Source organism: Erythrolamprus reginae, chromosome 3 (genome assembly GCF_031021105.1).
Source record: "Erythrolamprus reginae isolate rEryReg1 chromosome 3, rEryReg1.hap1, whole genome shotgun sequence".
In the NCBI taxonomy this organism is placed as follows: Eukaryota; Metazoa; Chordata; class Lepidosauria; order Squamata; family Dipsadidae; genus Erythrolamprus; species Erythrolamprus reginae.
This window is the reverse complement of record NC_091952.1, coordinates 56832835-56851784: the sequence shown is the minus strand read 5'-3', so window position 1 is coordinate 56851784 and position 18950 is coordinate 56832835. Positions and strand designations below refer to the sequence as shown.

Sequence of the window (18950 nt, the reverse complement as noted above, 5' to 3'; positions counted from 1 at the left end):
GGCTTTCAGACGGCGCTTGGGGTTATTCCAGAGGCACTCATCCACAGTTCGGCGGAGTCTCTTGCGGAGGCCTGGAACAGGGCTGCGCCGTAGGCTCTTGACCGGATTGCGCCTTTGCGACCTCTCCGTGGCGCTAGACCCCGTAGAGCCCCATGGTTCAACGAGGAGCTCCGGGAGTTGAAACGCCAAAAGAGATGTCTAGAGAAGCGATGGAGGAAGAGTAGGTCTGAATCTGATCGAACACTTGTAAGAGCTTTTATTAAGACTTACAAAGTGGCGCTCAAGGCGGCAAGATGCACGTACCATGCTGCCTTGATTGCATCAGCGGAATCCCGCCCAGCCACTCTGTTTAGGGTGACCCGCTCCCTCCTTAACCAGGGGGGAGTTGGGGAGCCCTTGCATAGCAGTGCCGAGGATTTTAACATGTTTTTCGCTGATAAAGTCGCTCAGATCCGGGCCGATCTCGACTCCAATTGTAAAACAGAGTCGACTGACAACGAGTCAGTCGAGGTGACTGGGGCACGTACTTGTCCACCTGTCTGGGAAGAGTTTGATCTGGTGACACCTGATGAAGTGGACAAGGCCATTAGAGCTGTGAGTTCCGCCACCTGTTTACTGGATCCGTGTCCCTCCTGGTTGGTCTCGGCCAGCAGGGAGGTGACACGGAGCTGGGCCCAGGAGATTACCAACGCTTCCTTGGGGAGGGGAGTCTTTCCAACACTCTATAAAGAAGCGCTTGTGCGCCCCCTCCTCAAGAAGCCTTCCCTGGACCCAGCCATACTTAATAACTATTGTCCAGTCTCCAACCTTCCCTTTATGGGGAAGGTTATTGAGAAGGTGGTGGCACTCCAGCTCCAACGGTCCTTGGAAGAAGCCGATTATCTAGGTCCCCAGCAGTTGGGTTTCAGGCCCGGTTACAGCACGGAAACTGCTTTGGTCGCGTTGATGGATGATCTCTGGCGGGCCCGGGACAGGGGTTTATCCTCTGTTCTGGTGCTCCTTGACCTCTCAGCGGCTTTCGATACCATCGACCATGGTATCCTTCTGCACCGGCTGGAGGGGTTAGGGGTGGGAGGCACTGTTCTCCAGTGGTTCTCCTCCTACCTCTCTGGCTGGTCGCAGTCGGTGTTAGTGGGGGGGTCAGAGGTCGGCTCCGAGGTTTCTCCCTTGTGGGGTGCCTCAGGGGTCAGTCCTCTCCCCCCTGCTATTTAATATCTACATGAAACCGCTGGGTGAGATCATCCAAGGACGTGGGGTGAGGTATCATCAATATGCTGATGATACCCAGCTTTACATCTCCACCCCATGTCCAGTCAACGAAGCGGTGGAAGTGATGTGCCAGTGCCTGGAGGCTGTTGGGGCCTGGATGGGTGTCAACAGACTCAAGCTCAACCCGGATAAGATGGAGTGGCTGTGGGTTTTGCCTCCCAAGGACAATCCCATCTGTCCGTCCATTACCCTGGGGGGGGAATTATTGACCCCCTCAGAGAGGGTCCGCAACTTGGGCGTCCTCCTCGATCCACAGCTCACATTAGAGAACCATCTTTCAGCTGTGGCGAGGGGGGCGTTTGCCCAGGTTCGCCTGGTGCACCAGTTGCGGCCCTATCTGGACCGGGACTCATTGCTCACAGTCACTCATGCCCTCATCACCTCGAGGTTCGACTACTGTAATGCTCTCTACATGGGGCTACCTTTGAAAAGTGTTCGGAAACTTCAGATCGTGCAGAATGCAGCTGCGAGAGCAGCCATGGGCTTACCTAGGTATGCCCATGTTTCACCATCACTCTGCAGTCTGCATTGGCTGCCGATCAATTTCTGGTCACAATTCAAAGTGTTGGTTATGACCTTTAAAGCCCTTCATGGCACTGGACCAGAATATCTCCGAGACCGCCTCCTGCCGCACGAATCCCAGCGACCGATTAGGTCCCACAGAGTGGGCCTTCTCCGGGTCCCGTCAACTAAACAATGTCGGTTGGCGGGCCCCAGGGGAAGAGCATTCTCTGTGGCGGCACCGGCTCTCTGGAACCAACTCCCCCCAGAGATTAGAACTGCCCCTACTCTTCCTGCCTTCCGTAAACTCCTTAAAACCCACCTTTGCCGTCAGGCATGGGGGAATTGAAACACCTCCCCCGGGCATGTTCAATTTATACATGGTATGCTTGTGTGTGTGTCTGTTAGTATATGGGGTTATTTTAAATCTTTAAATATTTTAAAGTTATTTGGATTATTTATGATTTGTTCTATCTTGTTGTGAGCCGCCCCGAGTCTTCGGAGAGGGGCGGCATACAAATCTAAATAATAAATAAATAAATAAATAAATGTATCTTTTTTTATGTACACTGAGAGCATATGCACCAAAGACAAATTCCTTGTGTGTCCAATCACACTTGGCCAATAAAAGAATTCTATTTCAGCTTCAGGATGTACAGCTTAATGCAGTGTTTGTCAACCAGGGTTCCACCAGAAATCTGACGACACCAAAGGGTTCCCCTAAAGAAAGAAAAGGTTGAAAAACACAGCTATATTGCCTTGAGTAGTCCACTCATATTGCCTTGCCTATTTAAACAGATATAAAAATGGACTCTACAAGCAACTGTGGTGCCAAGCCAATTTGTTGCTTGGCACTATTGTTTGTATTTGTTCTCAGACCTTTGAAACCTGGCATTAGCTGATGTACGTTTGTCTACATTGCAGTTTGTTGTCATTTCAGATTTGGGGAGTAGATAAGCTACACATTTTTAAAAAAACACAAAAAGGAAAGATTCTGCCAAACATATTTAGCTTTTGCACCATGCCAAATGCTTGGGAGGTTGAGGCAAATGCTGTACTGTATATGTCTAACATATCAAGTCTTTCCAACAGTTGGGAGCACTTTGGTTTAGCTGAAGCGGTTTTTCTCTTAGACAAAGTAAGAGAGAATCCTCCTAAAACTGGCAGGAGGATATGTTGAAGGTGTCCTTGGCCGCCTCCTGAGTCCACATTCCAATCTGGAAATATTTGTGCATACTTAACCCAGATCTAGTCTCATTCTGTCAACAGTGGCCAAACAGGTGTGGTGATCATGTTGCAATTATTACAGTAAGATATAAATTCTGTGTTAGATGGCAGAAATTCTTCAGGGAGCCAGGAATTTATAGCTCCAGCCACATGATGTGAAAACATTAATTTAATCCCACTACCCTCATTTTGATTTGATTGTAAATTCCAAACTGCATTGCATGCATTGCAGTGTGGGATAATTTATTTAACAATGGCTCAATCAGTAGCAACAATGGCTGGTTCATAGATCTCACTAACCCTCAGACCACATTAGAGAATAAAATGAGCATTGAGCACAGTGTCAGTCTAGGCCCTCTGATGGCGAATCTATGGCACGCATGCCAAGAGGCGTTGCCCTTTCTCAGCTCCAGTATGCATGTACACACTGGCCAGCTGACTTTCTGGGTTCCCAAGGATGGGGGGAGGCCATTTTCACCCTCTCCAGACTTCAGGAAAACCTCCGGAAGTTCAGAAATTTACTTGTGATTGGGCCATTTTTTCACACTCCCTAGGCTTCATGAGGATTTCCTAAAGCCTGGGAAAGGCAAAAATGGCCTCCCTCCTCCCAGCAGGCCTATTGGAAATCCGTAAGCTTCGGTGAGGGCTGTCACATGCGTTGGGGGAGGCATTGCATTATGGCTGTGAGTATGCGTGCACATATTATTGTGTGTGTGTGTGTGTCCTTTTGGCACCTGAGCAAAAAAAGAACCATATCAATGGTCTAGCCTGATTTATTTATTTTTATTTATTTATTTTTGTCCAATACACAATGAGGGTTTTAGTGGGTATATATCTATATACACATAGTAAAATACATGATGAAGGTTATAGAGGAGATACTCATACTATAATATATCTAAGAAATAATAGAAAAGAAGGTATAGTAATAGAATGATTATGATTACATAGCTAGTTAGTAGGTCTTACCTTCACACTAAATCAATGTGCTTTGGTTTTAGTGTCTTATATAAAGCAGGCCTAGGAATGTAATCAGGTTGTTAGGAATTAATTCTCCTCGAATTCAGTAGATCTTTTCTCAATTTCCTTAGGAGGATACTTCAAATACCCATGCGTTGCTTTTGTACTGTTGGCTTAATTGATTTGTGGCAAGTTTAGCATATAGACATTGCAATTTAGCCAGCACTGAGATTAAAAGGAGGTGCGAGGGGTGTTTACTACAAATAAATAGGGATTGACTTCATTCTTGTTTATCTTCCTATACCAGTTGAAGGTTGATTTGTCTAAGTGTCAGGCTTCCAGGAATTATCTAGAATTTTTGGACTTGGCTTGGCCTAGGATACTTACAGCTTCCTGGTTGAAACGATGATTAAGGCTGTTCCTGAAATTAAGGAATTTTCCATGAACACCAATTAGCAATCAGAAGACTTGATGAATACCATTCAAAAGCGACAATCAAAAAGCCAAAAAGAAAACAAAAATGCCAAAATACCACCTCACCAGAAGTCAACACACAGATGAGCAGAAAGTAACACCAAGACTAACAATCATGAAGCAAATAATATGCCAATCAAAGACCTACCAACTCAGACAAGCAAGCAAGCTTATTATTATTATTATTATTATTATTATTATTATTATTATTATTATTATTATTATTATTATTATTATTTATTCGATTTGTATGCCGCCCCTCTCCGAAGACAACAGCCTAATCAAGGAACCACCAAGACTACTCCCATCAGCACTGAAGCCATTAATGCATAAAATGGAGTAAACTCCTCTCCCTACTAGCTCTGATGATGTTACCTTGTTTGGAAATGAGACATCTGGGGGAAAAAACCACCCACAACCAAGCTTAGAGAGCACCAAGGATTTCAACCTCTCAATATGTTTAAAAGTATAACAAGTTTAGATTTTGTCAAGTTATTGCCTTGTGATAAGCTTTATTGTATTTCATTAGCCATTGCAGTTTGTTCAAGTAATGATTAAAACAGTAATTTAGCAAAATATGCGAGAACTTAAAACAACTGGTATCTGCTAGATTTTCTATACAGCTAACAACAAAAACAAAAGCTTGAATCAAATGGTCTCTGATTTAAAAAATGCCCCACTGCTTGTAAAAAGATTTTTACTCCATAAAATTAAACTCTGGAGATTTCTTCCCAGGTTAGCTACTTTAATTTCCATTTCACCATAGAAGGCTTGCAGCCTGCAGCAAAAACACTTCCCGAAAGTTTTCAGATGAATTAATTGGCCTTTTACAATGGCTGGATTATGACTGTGACTTCAGACCCATGGAGGAAACAAGTTTGCTGTTTTGGCTGAAAATAAATGTCAAAATAATTTTAGCAAAATGTTCTTTGAAAAGCAGCCCTATTTAAATGATGCCAGGGTTTCTTGAGCTGAACAGCTTATAAACAACCATACAGAATAACAGGGGCAGCAAGGATTGACTATTAACCAGGATTTGTTTCCCAGGCTGTATGTAGGGTGGATGATTTTTGACTTGCAGTGACCGAATAGGGTCAAGAGCCAGTTTGATGCAGTTCAGTACTGGGTTTCAAAACCTGTTGCTGCCAGTTCGTGGAGGCGCAAAGCTTCTGCGCACGCACAGAAGCATCCTGGGTGGGTGGGCGGAGCCTCCCATGACCACCACTGGTTTGCAGAACTGGGCTGAACCAGGGGCAACCCATGGTTGATAGAAACATAGAAGACTGACGGCAGAAAAAGACCTCATGGTCCATCTAGTCTGCCCTTATACTATTTCCTGTATTTTATCTTACAATGGATACATGTTTATCCCAGGCATGTTTAAATTCAGTTATTGTGGATTTACCAACCACGTCTGCTGGGAGTTTGTTCCAAGGATCTACTACTCTTTCAGTGAAATAATATTTTCTCACGTTGCTTTTGATCTTTCCCCCAACTAACTTCAGATTGTGTCCCCTTGTTCTTGTGTTCACTTTCCTATTAAAAACACTTCCCTCCTGAACCTTATTTAACCCTTTAACATATTTAAAGGTTTCGATCATGTCCCCCCTTTTCCTTCTGTCCTCCAGGCTATACAGATTGAGTTCATTAAGTCTTTCCTGATACGTTTTATGCTTAAGACCTTCCACCATTCTTGTAGCCCGTCTTTGGACCCGTTCAATTTTGTCAATATCTTTTTGTAGGTGAGGTCTCCAGAACTGAACACAATACTCCAAATGTGGTCTCACTAGCGCTCTATATAAGGGGATCACAATCTCCCTCTTCCTGCTTGTTATACCTCTAGCTATGCAGCCAAGCATCCTACTTGCTTTTCCTACTGCCCGACCACATGCAGTTGCTAAGGCATCAACTTATAAACCAGAAACTGAGTTCTAGTTCTGCCTTTGGCACAAAGTTAGCTGGGTGACCTTGGGTCAGTCACCTTCCCTCAGCCCTAGAAAGGAGACAGTGGCAAACCATTTCAGAAAAAGTTTACTAAACAACTGACAGAGTCTTGTTCACACAGCCTCCAAGAACTGGGCATGATTAAAAGAAGTAGTAGAAGAAACGACAACAACAGAGAGGTAATATTTTGTATCACTTCTGTATTGGGTAATAACTAGAAAACCTGAGATAAGTAAACTGGATACAGATTCTGGCCAACCAGAAGGGTTATTTGAATAAATCCTCATTTAGATTTAAAACTCAAACAGAATTGCAGATTTGTGATTGATATACCTGGGGGGATGGGGGGGGAATGACGATGCCTTACGGTTAAAGGTGCTAGGTTTGTCAGCTGGAAAGCTGACAGCCCAGCTTCAAGATCTGAGATTTCATGTGCAGAAGCAAAATCTTGCTGGGACATGTGCGTGGGTATGCCGACAACCCGAAGCTGCATGCGCATCGCACAGGTAGCAGCAGTAAGTAGCAACCCCCAGCTGTAACAAGTCTCAAACAATATTAATGAATCCAACAGAAGTCTTTCTGAAGAAGGCTGAGGTCACCAACCATTATCTCGCTTGACCCACTGCCAAAGAGCTAAGTGGCAAAGAGCTTTGCAAGGCCAAACAAAAACAGGGAGTCTAAAGTGAAATGCTGAGACATGAATTGAACGAAGTTTCTTCCTGCAACAAGCACATCCGTTTGCTCCACTTTTATTGGTCAGACCACATCTGGAGTACTGCATCCAGTTCTGGTCACCACACTTCAAAAGAGACATTGAAACTCTGGAGAAGGTGCAGAAAAGAGCAACCAAAATGATTAGGGGACTTGAAACCAAGACTAACAAAGAGAGATTGCGGGAACTGGGCATGGATAGCCTAGAGGAAAGGACGGCCAGAGGGGACATGAGAGTTGTATATAGGTATATGAGGGGTTGCCACAGAGAGGAGGGGGCCACTCTATTCTCCAGAGCACCAGAGGGCCGGACAAGGAACAACGGCTGGAAGCTGACCAAGGAGAGATTCAACCTAGAAGTAAGGAAGAACTTCCTGATGGTCAGAGCGATCAACCAGTGGAACAACCTGCCTGCGGAGGTTGTGAACTCCCCAACTCTGGGCACTTTCAAGAGGAGATTGGACTGTCATTTGGCTGGGGTGCTTTAGGATTCCTGCTCAGGCAGGGGGTTGGACTTGATGACCTGCATGGTCCCTTTCAACTCTAACAATTAAAAAAAAAAAATCCTATGGGAGGGGCCAATTACCTCCAGGCCTCACTCCGAGTAGTCCTTTTCCTCTGTAACTGTTCTTGCCTTCTGGCAGCTCTGCACATGTGTGCATCGGGAAGAGGCTTCCCTTGTTCCTCTGCCTTGCTCAAGTCAGCCTCTGGAGGCTCTGGAGTCAGCACAAACCTCCAAGATAGCCCAGGCTGGGTCGCTGCCTCTGGCACTGAGCCTTCTGCAGACTCCATGTCTAGCCCATATTCCTCCACAGTGTCCAACTCTGCTGCCAGCCCTCAGGCCACTGGTGGACCACAATAAAGATGAGTCAGTGATGATTGGACAGGGGAAAGCTTTACCCTTATCTTTAATGCACCTAGAAATGTACACTTAATACCTTCAATACCATACCTTAATAAATTACATTGGAGGGAAATGCATGTCTACTGGAAGCAGAATTTTTAATGCCAGTGAATAAACAGGAAAAAGCCTCCTTCAGAATTCGTCACTCAACCTAGATGGGCTGGCAATTAAATGGAAGGGTTGGTATATATATATAATCCTACAGACCTTATGGGAGCAATTTCATCACTGGAATTAAAATAATTTTAAAATGCCATGAACCTGTGGCTCCCATGAAATAAACATCAGACATTTTCAAGTGAATACTGAGTTAGGAAAGATTTTAATACAAAATACACATTTCATATTCTCATTGTTATAGCTACTTGGTTTTACTGGAGGAATGTGGAATTCATTTGCCAAACAGATATCCATGCCTGATGCTACTGGATCAGTTATCATACACTGCTCAAAAAAATAAAGGGAACACTCAAATAACACATCCTAGATCTGATTGAATGAAATATTCTCATTGAATACTTTGTTCTGTACAAAATTAAATGTGCTGACAACAAAATTGATAGTCAATCAGTGTTGCTTCCTAAGTGGACAGTTTGATTTCACAGAAGTTTGATTTACTTGGAGTTATATTCTATTGTTTAAGTGTTCCCTTTATTTTTTTTGAGCAGTATACTACATGATGAGAATTTTCTCCCAAAAAGAAATTGATGTCAGGGAATACCAATACTGCTAAAAAAAATTTTTTTTACTGAAACAAACAAAAACTCAAGGGCTAAATCTCTCTGCTGTAATCTTGGGACCCAAACTGCAATGCAGACACTTGTACTATAGCATTACATTGAATATATGTATAGGTATACATATATGTATACGTATATGTACCGTATATCTCTCTATCTCTTTATCTCTCTATCTCTATCTCTATATCTATATATGAAAAGAGATGTATTTCTACATGTATCACAAAGAACTTGCTATTGTGAATTGCACTGGCTCTGATGACCCACTGCCAGGGTTATGTTTGCATAGGATTTTCTTCTAGGTCCTGAGAGAAACAGGCGTAAAGTCCTGGCCCACACAATGTGATCAGCACAGAGGATGGAAGCATGACTGTTTAAAACTTCATATAAATCTTATTGCTCCTTCTATGTAATATGCTTTCTTCCAAAACCCAGTGATGAAATATTGCACTTTTGCATTGGCATAAATGATTCGTAGCTAAGATAAATATTTTCAAAACTGAAAATATTGACATGAAGACCTTTATTACAAGTGGACTTCAGGAAATTCTACCTTGCCTTTGAAAGTATACATTTATCAGCAACTTGTGAAACTGAGCATTTTGAACAGCGCTACCATCTCTAGATTTATTTGCTATCTGAAGCATACTATAAAATAGAGCTGGTCAAAATGTCCATAGAACATACAGTAACCACTGCCAAATAATATATAAATTCTGTACATGAAGGTAGATGCAGAGATTAATAAATTTAAAAATATACCCTACAGATTTGCTGGTGCTAATAGTCATAGTATGAAGTTGATGTAGTAGGAACAGCAGAGTACATTTTTACCAATGCTCCATTCTGGTAACAGGAATATGGAATCAATTCAGAATTGCTCTGTGCTGCCAGACCCTTCACTATCACTAACCTCTATATATAATTTATATGCGAGTACCAAGGTACATACATATACCACCCAGTGACCAATAAGAACCCACAAAGCTGGCCTTCTTCAGATCCTGTCAGCCAAACAATGTCCACTGGGGAGAGCCTTATCTGTGGCGGCTCCGAGCCTATGGAACCAACTGCCCATGGAGATTCACATTCTCCCCATCTTACCAGCCTTCCACAAAGCTATAAAGACCTTGCTGTTCAAGAAGGCCTGGGACCGTTGATACTTGAGTCATCCGGACATGAATGAGAAATGTGAGTCCGAGCATGCATGTTTTAATTGGGGTTTATTAATGAATGTTTTTATTGTTTTAGAAATGGTTTTTATCTGCTGGAAGCCACCCAGAGTCCTTTGGGAGTTGGCATGTAAATATGTTTAATTAAAAATAAAATAAATAAAACTTGAATCAAAAAAAGCTTTTCTTTGATTAGCTCAGTGAGATATTGTAGGTGGAGAGAGGTGTCAAATAGGAGTACTTCAGTAGCACCCTTCCCATCTAACACATTTTATTAAAAGGCAGAAGCTTTTGTGAGCCAAACCTGATATCATCAGATGAGTCTTATGCCTTTTAGTAAAATGTATTATTTAAAAAGGTGCTACCAGACATCTGTTGTTTTTTGACTTCCAGTTAGATGGAAAGTCTGGCAAATCGGCGTCTATCACTCCCTATGCAGAATCTTCTTGCTGTTATGATGTATCGGGAACTTATTGTTTCCAGAAAGCAGAAAGGTTTAGATGATGATGATAGTGATGACACCAATGTATCAAATGGTGTGTTTATATTATATGTGGCTTGCATCTTTGTATTGCATTGGCATCCTTCAGTCTGAAAAAACCATGGTATCATGCTCTGGATTCCCCAGAATCCATGCAACTTAATCATGCAGATATATGTTACCTGTAGTCCTCAGTTTACAACCATTTGTTTAACAATAGTTAAACAAAGTTCAGAGTTACAGTGTCCTTGGAAGAAATTATTTAATATACAGTGGTACCTCATCTTATGAACGCCTCTTCTAACGAACTTTTCAAAATACGAACCCGGTGTTTAAGATTTTTTTTGCCTCTTCTTCCGAACTATTTTTACCTTACGAACCCAAGCCGCTGCTGCTGGGATGAAGGGGTTTCTTCCCCCCCCTTTTTTTGAAGAAAGAAAAGGGAGGGGTGGCTTGGAGAGGGAAAGACTTTGCATTAACAAAAGTAGGAGAACAGCGTGCTTGCAGGCACTGAAAGAGTGTCTTTTGAAGAAAGAAAAGGGAGGGGCGGCTTGGAGGGGGAAAGACTTTGCAGAGAACAGCGTGCTTGCAGAGACACTGAAAGGGTGTCTTTTGAAGAAAGAAAAGGGAGGGGCGCCCCCCTTGCCTTTCTTCCTTCCCACTCACCCTTTAGCCTAGCCTTGCTTCTTCCACCTGCCCACTTTAGCTGCTCCTCCCTGCCCTCTGTTTGCCTCCCTTCTAAAGTTTGGGATTTTCCTGAAGGATTTGCACGCATTATTTGCTTTTACATTGATTCCTATGGGAAACATTGTTTCGTCTTACGAATTTTTCACCTTATGAACCTTCTCCTGGAACCAATTAAGTTCCTATCATGAGGTACCACTGTATCTACTTATGGCCATTGCAATCTTTCCTGCATTCCGACGTGATCGCAATTCAGGTGCTTGGCAAGCGGGGTGCATTTATGAGCCGTTGCAGCACCCTGCAATCAAGTGATACAATTTGTGACCATTTTTGCCAAGATCTGACAAGAAAACCACCCATTGGAGATGATGCATTCACTTAATGACCTCATGATTCACTTAATTTCCTCACAACCCAGGGGTGAAATGCTCCCGGTTCGCTTTGCCTGTTGGCTGTTGTAGAGCCACTCACGAAGGGAGCTCAAGGCTCCGCCCACCTGCCTGGATGCCGCCATTTGGGTTCTTTTACCCTCGGTGCATGCACAAAGCATTCTGTGCATCCGCGGAGGGTAAAAGAACCCATGCGATGGCATCCGGGTGGGTGGGCGGAGCCTCACACTCCCTTTAGGATCGGCTCTCCAATGATTGACAGGCACGAGAGAACCAGGAGCATTTCATCCCTGTAACAACCTCTGTAAAAATTGTCATAAAATTGGATCCAACCTTATTTAGAACTGTAACTTGCAAAATAAATTCCAGTCCCAATTATGGCCATAAGTTGAAGACTGCCGGGATTTAGGACATCATGTTGCAAACATCTTTGCCTTTAAAAGTTCTGTTAGATCCTTTTGCAGAAATTTTGGGATGAATAGATATTAATAGAACATTCATGACAAAAAAGACATTCGGGCCATCCAATTCCTTTCTGTGGATCTCAGGCTGTTTTATCCTCCACAAAGACATAAAATAAGGGCTGCTTGAGTAACAATATATCCTGGTTTTAATTTAGTACATTCATTATGTGGCATCAAATTAATGTCAACTCTTAGCAGCTACAGAGATAGATTTTTCTCCATGATGCTCTCTCCCTAACCTGGTCTTTCAGGTCTTCCAATTGTATACTCATCACCATTGCAACTTAGTCCATTCTCTTCCTATGCTGCCTCTTCCTAGTCCAATGTCAGAGGGAATATCATTGCTTGCACGATTCTGATTTTTGTAGTTATACACACATGTGGTATCTAAATATCATTTAAAAGGCCTCCATGACTGCTCTACCAAGTGCTTGTGTGTGGTACGTTTCTTGGCTGCTTGTTCCTTTACAATTAATGGTTCATCCTAAAAGGCAGAAGTTATCAGCCATTTCAATATCCTCATTGTCAATTTTAAAGCTGATTGCTTAGCTATTGTCATTAGCATGGTCTTCTTTATATTCAATTTTAGTTCCACTGTTTCAGGTGCTCTTTGACTTTTCTTACCACAGCTTACAAATAGAATAGAATAGAATTTTATTGGCCAAGTGTGATTGGACACAAAAGGAATTTGTCTTGTTGCACATTCTCTCAGTGTACATAAAAGAAAAGTTTGTCAAGAATCATAAGGTACAATACTTAATGATAGTCCGGGTAAAAATAAGTAATCAAATCGTATCAGGAGCCAGTCAATATAAATTGTAAGGATACAAACAACAAAGTTACAGTCATACAGCCATTTGTGGGAGGAAATGGGTGATGGGAATGATGCAAAGATTAATAGTAGTGCAGATTTAGTAAATAATTTGATAGTGTTGAGGGAATTATTTGTTTAGCAGAGTGATGGCATTCAGGAAAAAACCTGTTCTCGTGTCTAGTTGTCTTGGTATGCAGCACTCTATAGCATGGTTTGGAGGGTAGGAGTTAAAACAATTTATGTTCAGGATGCGAGAGGTCAGCAAATATTTTCACAGCCCTCTTTTTGAGTATACAGATTTCAATGGAAGGCAGGTTGGGAGCAATTGTTTTTTTCTGCAGTTCTGATGATCCTCTAAAGTCTGTGTCTGTCTTTCTCGGTTGCAGAACAGATCCCTTTGCATGTTTGACTATCATGGTAGTGTCCTCAGCTTATCTTGGGCTATATATTAATATTTCTTACTCCAGTTTTACAACTATGCTAATTTTTCACGTCAGCTTCTCTTAATATATACTGCTCAAACAAAAATAAAGGGAACACTCAAATAACATATCCTAGATCTGAATGAATGAAATATTCTCATTGAATACTTTTTCTGTACAAAGTTGAATGTGCACAACAACATGTGAAATTGATGGTCAATCAGTGTTGCTTCCTAAGCGGACAGTTTGATTTCACAGAAGTTTGATTTACTTGGAGTTATATTGTGCTGTTTAAGTGTTCCCTTTATTTTTTTGAGCAGTTTATGTCCAATATACAAGTTAAATAAATAAAGGGAGAATAGGCAGCCTTATCTTACTCAATTTAGTACGGTGGTGGTGAACTTATGGCACGGAGCCATATCTGACTGCACACAAGGCATTGCACTATGTCAGCTCCAGCACGCATGTACATGCTGGCCAGCTGATTTTTGGCTTTGTTTTCAGCCGTTTTCACTCTCCCCAGGCTTCAAGAAAGCCTCCTGAACCCTAGGGGCAAACTTACGGTTGGACCATTGGGCTGTTTTTCACTGTCCCCAGGCTTCAGGAGTCCAGAGACTTCAGTGAGGCTTATACACATGCATCGGGGAGACAGCATAGGGGTGGGGGTGCACATGCACGGGACAGCACAGGAGGTTGTGTGCATGCATGAAGTGAGGGTATGGGTGTGGGCACATTCTAATGTGCTAGTGCACGTACGTGAACCCTTTTGGCCAAAAACCATTCACCATCACTGATTTAGTACATGCTATTTTCTTAATAAGCAATTTAATGGTCTTAGGACGGTGATGGCGAACCTATGGCACGGGTGCCACAGGTGGCATGCGGAGCCATATTTGCTGGCACGTGAGCCGCTGCCCTAGCTGAGCTCCAACATGGAGGTATGTGCTGACCAGCTGATTTTAGGCTGACACAGAGGATCTGGGAGGGCATTTTGGGCTTCCAGAGAGCCTCCCGGGAGATGAGGGAGAGTGTTTTTACCTTCCTCCAGCTCCAGGAGTCTGGGGAGGGCAAAACACAAGCCTACTGAAGTTCCCAGAAGTTGGGAAACAGGCTGTTCCCAGCCTCCAGAGGGCCTCCGGGGGAGGCAGGGAAAGCTGTTTTTGCCCTCCCCAGGCATCGAATTAGGGTGTGGGCACTTGCGCATGTGCGATAGTGCACGCCCACATTCTTTTGGCACCCTAGGAAAAAAAGGTTTGCCATCACTGTCCTAGGACAAGGGTCCTCAAACTTGGCAACTTTCCCATGAACGGGGGGGGGGGGGGGGACCCATGCATCTGATTTCCCTCTCTGAGGCTGGAAAACATGAAGGGGTTCTTGAATCTTCCTCCTATGTCTCTGGGTCCTCCTAAGGGGAAAGGTCAGAAAAGAGAATCTGATGGGGTTGAATGGATGAAGGCTGGAAAGTTACGTCCAAAGTCTTCTACAAGTCTTCTGAGCAGAGGGAGTGTTCCTTCCCACGCTTCCACCCTCCAGTTTGTTACAAATAGGATGATGGACTTCCTTGGGTGCTGCTGTTAGAACAAATATATTAATCATTCTATTGCATGTTATTAGTTGGGTAAAAAGGCATCTGTTTGATACTGTTGATTGTTTAAGCTCATAGTAAAGTAATCCAATTACTGTTTATCAAATATGTAATTACAGCTGCAGCACTTGTTTTGGGAGTGAGGCTTATTAAATACAATAACACTTGCTTCAGACATTATTACCATTGAAAGAGTTGCACAATAAAGCTACAATCCTCTACGCCTAGCAGAAAAGTTACAGTGAAAAATAGGACTTATTTCTTACAAGGCACGTGTAGGATTGTAGCCATGACACGACCAACCTTTTCCTTAAAAAAAAACCCCACTCACAGTTTTAAAAGTATTGAATTAGATTGAAGTTATTTTGCATATCCCCAAAGTTGACAACTGTTTTGGAAATTACAAAAAAATTATTACATTTCTTCAGGGTAAAAATATATATGTAGTTTCTAGAACCGCTAAGTTTATAGTCAGGGATGTTCAGATGAGAATATGTTTTATAGAACATATTGGGGTGGCATGCAAAGGAGATGAACTCACTTAAGAATATTTTATATCAGTATCTTAGATTTGTTTAATATAATCCTTTGCACGAGTTATATTCTCATGTTTTACTACTCAATTTTAGCATATTATACTGCATTTTAACGTATTATTTATTCAAATTCCCTCTATTTTAGCCAATTTTATTGTATTTTAACCAGTCAGTTTTATGACGACCGATGTAGTCCTTTTCCTCTCTTTGATATGGTCGATTGTCTAATCAAATAAAGTTGATATATATTATTACAGCTAAAAAATTTAAATTGAGAATGTATTTTAAAAAATTAAATCTTATTCATACTTGATGCATCTTTCACTTGCTTGTTCCCCACCTCCTCAATCAATTGTCTTAAAATCATTGAATGAAAATCCCCTTTGTGCTTCCTCTTCTTCATCTTGTTTATACATTCTCTAGAATGACATCTTTTGAAATCCTTCCAAGATGTTAAAATATATTACTTAATGTTAGATTTCTCTTCTTTGCCTGAACTTTTGATCAGCTTTCATCATATGGTTTCTATCAATAAGATGAAATTCCAGGTTTGCGTTTGACGGAGCTAACTATTTACTCTTTCTGAATATTACGGTGCATTCTTAGTTTGCAGTAGCACAGCTAGAGGGCTGCCTCCTATTATAATACTAAGGAAACACGGAGGGGTGGTGAGAGAGAGAGGCGAGTAAATGGGTGTGTATGTGTATTTATATATAACTGACCCAACCTGCAGTTTCAGATTTCAGATCTAGCTTATCACCCTGCCAGTTCCTTCCAGCCTTTGGATATTCCTCTGCCTTTTTGCTGACGGATCTGCTAGAGTGAAGAAAGGAGCTGTTAAAGCTTCTTTTTCTCTTCTCCTCTCCCTCCTCCTTTCTTTTAAGTTCTTCGGTGAAAGTTCCCAACTGTTCTTTTTCCAGTCTCCACCTTTGAGTCGTCAATCCGGATAACAGGGATTTAACAAGGACAACACAAGACATTGCACCCAAACTGCGGAGGGATGCTGCTCACTTTACTTGAAGGTAAAACTAAATGTTCCAGTTGAGTACATAGGCTAACCTTCTCTCTAGTTATACAAACATTGCGATAATGATTTCTCTGGATTGAGATATAGGATTGGCAGTTTTAATGTGCTTCCAATTAATACTTGAAACAGACTTATCCAGGTTGATATAAAGTCTAGAAGTTGTGGAGAGCGTGGGAACGGAGGAAGATGACTCCAAATACTTTTGTGTAAGATTATGAGAAAGTAAATTACAGATGTATTAAATTTATGATGCATGTGCTAAAACTTGATTCTTAATACACACACACAACCCACTTCATCTAGAATCTTCAATGTTATCTAGAGATAACATTGTTGCAGAATGGAATTTGTGCTCAAGTTAGAAGTTAGTATCTGATTTCAAAGGTACAATTCTGTTTTATTCACTATATAAATGCTATGTACCTTGCATGATATAAATGCCAGTTTGGTGCAAATTGTAAGATTATATATCTTGGTTTCGCAACACCTGGAACTGATTCCATGTGTTGCTTGTACAGTAACTTGAAATGTGTGTGTTGTTCTGTGTAGGTGTAGACAATCCCTATGCAACCCTTAGTTTGAGAAGGGAGTGCCCCAAGATAAAGCTAAAATATCAGACATTGGAAGGAAGGAAAGAAAGAAAGAAAGAAAGAAGGAAGGAAGGAAGGAAGGAAAGAAAGAAAGAAAGAAAGAAAGAAAGAAAGAAAGAAAGGGCACAAAATTTTTAAGGAATGTATATGCTATTGATTAAGGGTGGTCCTCAGGTCACAACAGAAATTGGGACCAGACTTTCTGTTGCCAAGCAGTATTTGGCTATTTAGTGCAATGTCATGTGATCACTTAGCGACAGCAATTCTAGCAGGCCTGTCATATTCTCAGAACCATGTGGTTTTAAATGAGAAGAGATGCGAGTCCCAAGCAAGTAGCCAGACAGTGACGAGCATCAGTGAGAGCTGCAGACATTGGGAGGAACGGATGTCGCAGTCAGGCAGAACGCAGGCAGGTGCATGGGTGCAAGTGGTGCTGCAGGCAGGTGTCCCAAAGTTCGGGCCGATACGCAAGTGTTGCAGGGGGCTAGGGGGATTCTGACAACTTTGCTCCAAAGCACAGGAAGGCATTGCTGTGGATGGAACACCACAGGCATGGGAGTGGAAGTGGGCAAAAACACAGGAAAAAATGAAGCAGCGTTCAACTTCCTACTGGCTTCCCCACTGATTTTGCTTATGGGAAGACAGCAAGGAATATTGGACATTGTAATTCTGTTATTATGAGGATGTTGTTCGGTGCCATTGTAATTTTGAACAGCTGCTGAGAGCTACTAGTACTAGCGATGTATGAGTTCATTTGTCTAAGGACCCTGCTGCCCTCTGGAAGTTAGAGAATTTTAATTTCAACCAATTCCAAGTCAGAGATGATGGAAGCTGCATGGCATTTTGAGGTGTGAGACACAGATTTTTAATCACTGGCTAAAGAGAATCAGAATGAATGTTGGAAGAAACTTGAAATGAAGCCACTCCAGAACCTACTTTTAAATTGTCAGATTGCTATTGGTATGATTAGATTGCAGTGGATTTAGATTAAATGCCTATGATAGTTCACTTGCCAGTTCAAGATTGCAGTTGTTATGATATCTCATATTCTCCCTCCCTCCCTCCCTTCCTCCTCCTCCTCCTCCTCTTCTTCTTCCTCCTCCTCCTCTTCTTCTTCTTCTTCTTCTTCTTCTTCTTCTTCTTCTTCTTCTTCTTCTTCTTCTTCTTCTTCTTCTTCTTCTTCTTCTTCTTCTTCTTCTTTCTCCCTCCCTCCCTCTCTCCCTCTTCTTCTCTGTCTCCCTCTTTGCTTGTTGCTATATTTTATAGGTAACTTTTGGTGTTTGGAAGACAATCTGTTTTATGTCCATACATTGTAGCCACATAGATACACAAATTTACACTTTAATCTGAATATACTGTTTGTCAGCTTTAGGACATTTTTTAATAATATATCATCAGGCCAAAGTTCAGTGAAAGTGGTTTGTTTCTGTAGCATCCTTGAGGTCTTCTTATTGAATCACTTAGTTATCTATTATGATTGCTTATTACATTTAAAAAAATACTAATTCTGTCAGGGGTGAGTTCTAACTTACATCTCTGCCAGTTTGCTTCCTTATGTGCCACGTGGACGTGCACACGCTTTGCACACCTGGATGTTAAAAACCCTTTATCTGCGCATGCTCAGAAGCTAAAAACCAGACACTGCTGAGAGAGTAGCTCAAGGACATGGCAAGCGGCCATTGCTGCTAGTTTGGTGAGCTGTGTGTGGGGGATATTTCCACTACTGGTTCTATAGAACCGGTCCGAATTGGCAGCAACCCAACTCTGAATTCTATATATGGTCAGCAGTGTTGTAACAGAATGTTGGTCTCAAATCCAAACTGGGACTCAGTTATGGAATTGAATTGGATATTGATTCATTATAGGCCAAATGTGGTTTGTTTGCTTTTGGCTGGGTGAATTGTGGCAACCCAGACATCGTGGGTTGTAAACTCTAGTTTATAGCTTAGCATATTGAGCTAGTAATCAGCATACTTAAATGAAACATGGCTCAGTGCAGGGTGTGATTTCAGTACTTCATAGTATTGTTTTTGTTGAAGGTGACCTAAAGAAAGAT

The 18950-nt window shown here is 42.0% G+C and overlaps 1 protein-coding gene across 5 annotated transcripts in view; it reads left to right on the top strand.

The window, feature by feature from the left end:
- The window catches only part of PLEKHA6 (pleckstrin homology domain containing A6), a 204459-nt gene that overhangs the window by 9558 nt on the left and 175951 nt on the right, over nucleotides 1–18950 (top strand). For 4 of the 5 annotated variants that reach the window (XM_070745444.1, XM_070745443.1, XM_070745439.1 and 1 more), the window contains exon 1: nucleotides 16033–16299. The exons of the other annotated variant lie outside the window; for it this stretch is intronic. The gene's annotated coding sequence lies outside the window, so the exon portion shown is untranslated. Of the gene's footprint in view, nucleotides 1–16032; nucleotides 16300–18950 lie in introns of those variants that run through there. 5 annotated transcript variants of the gene reach the window in all.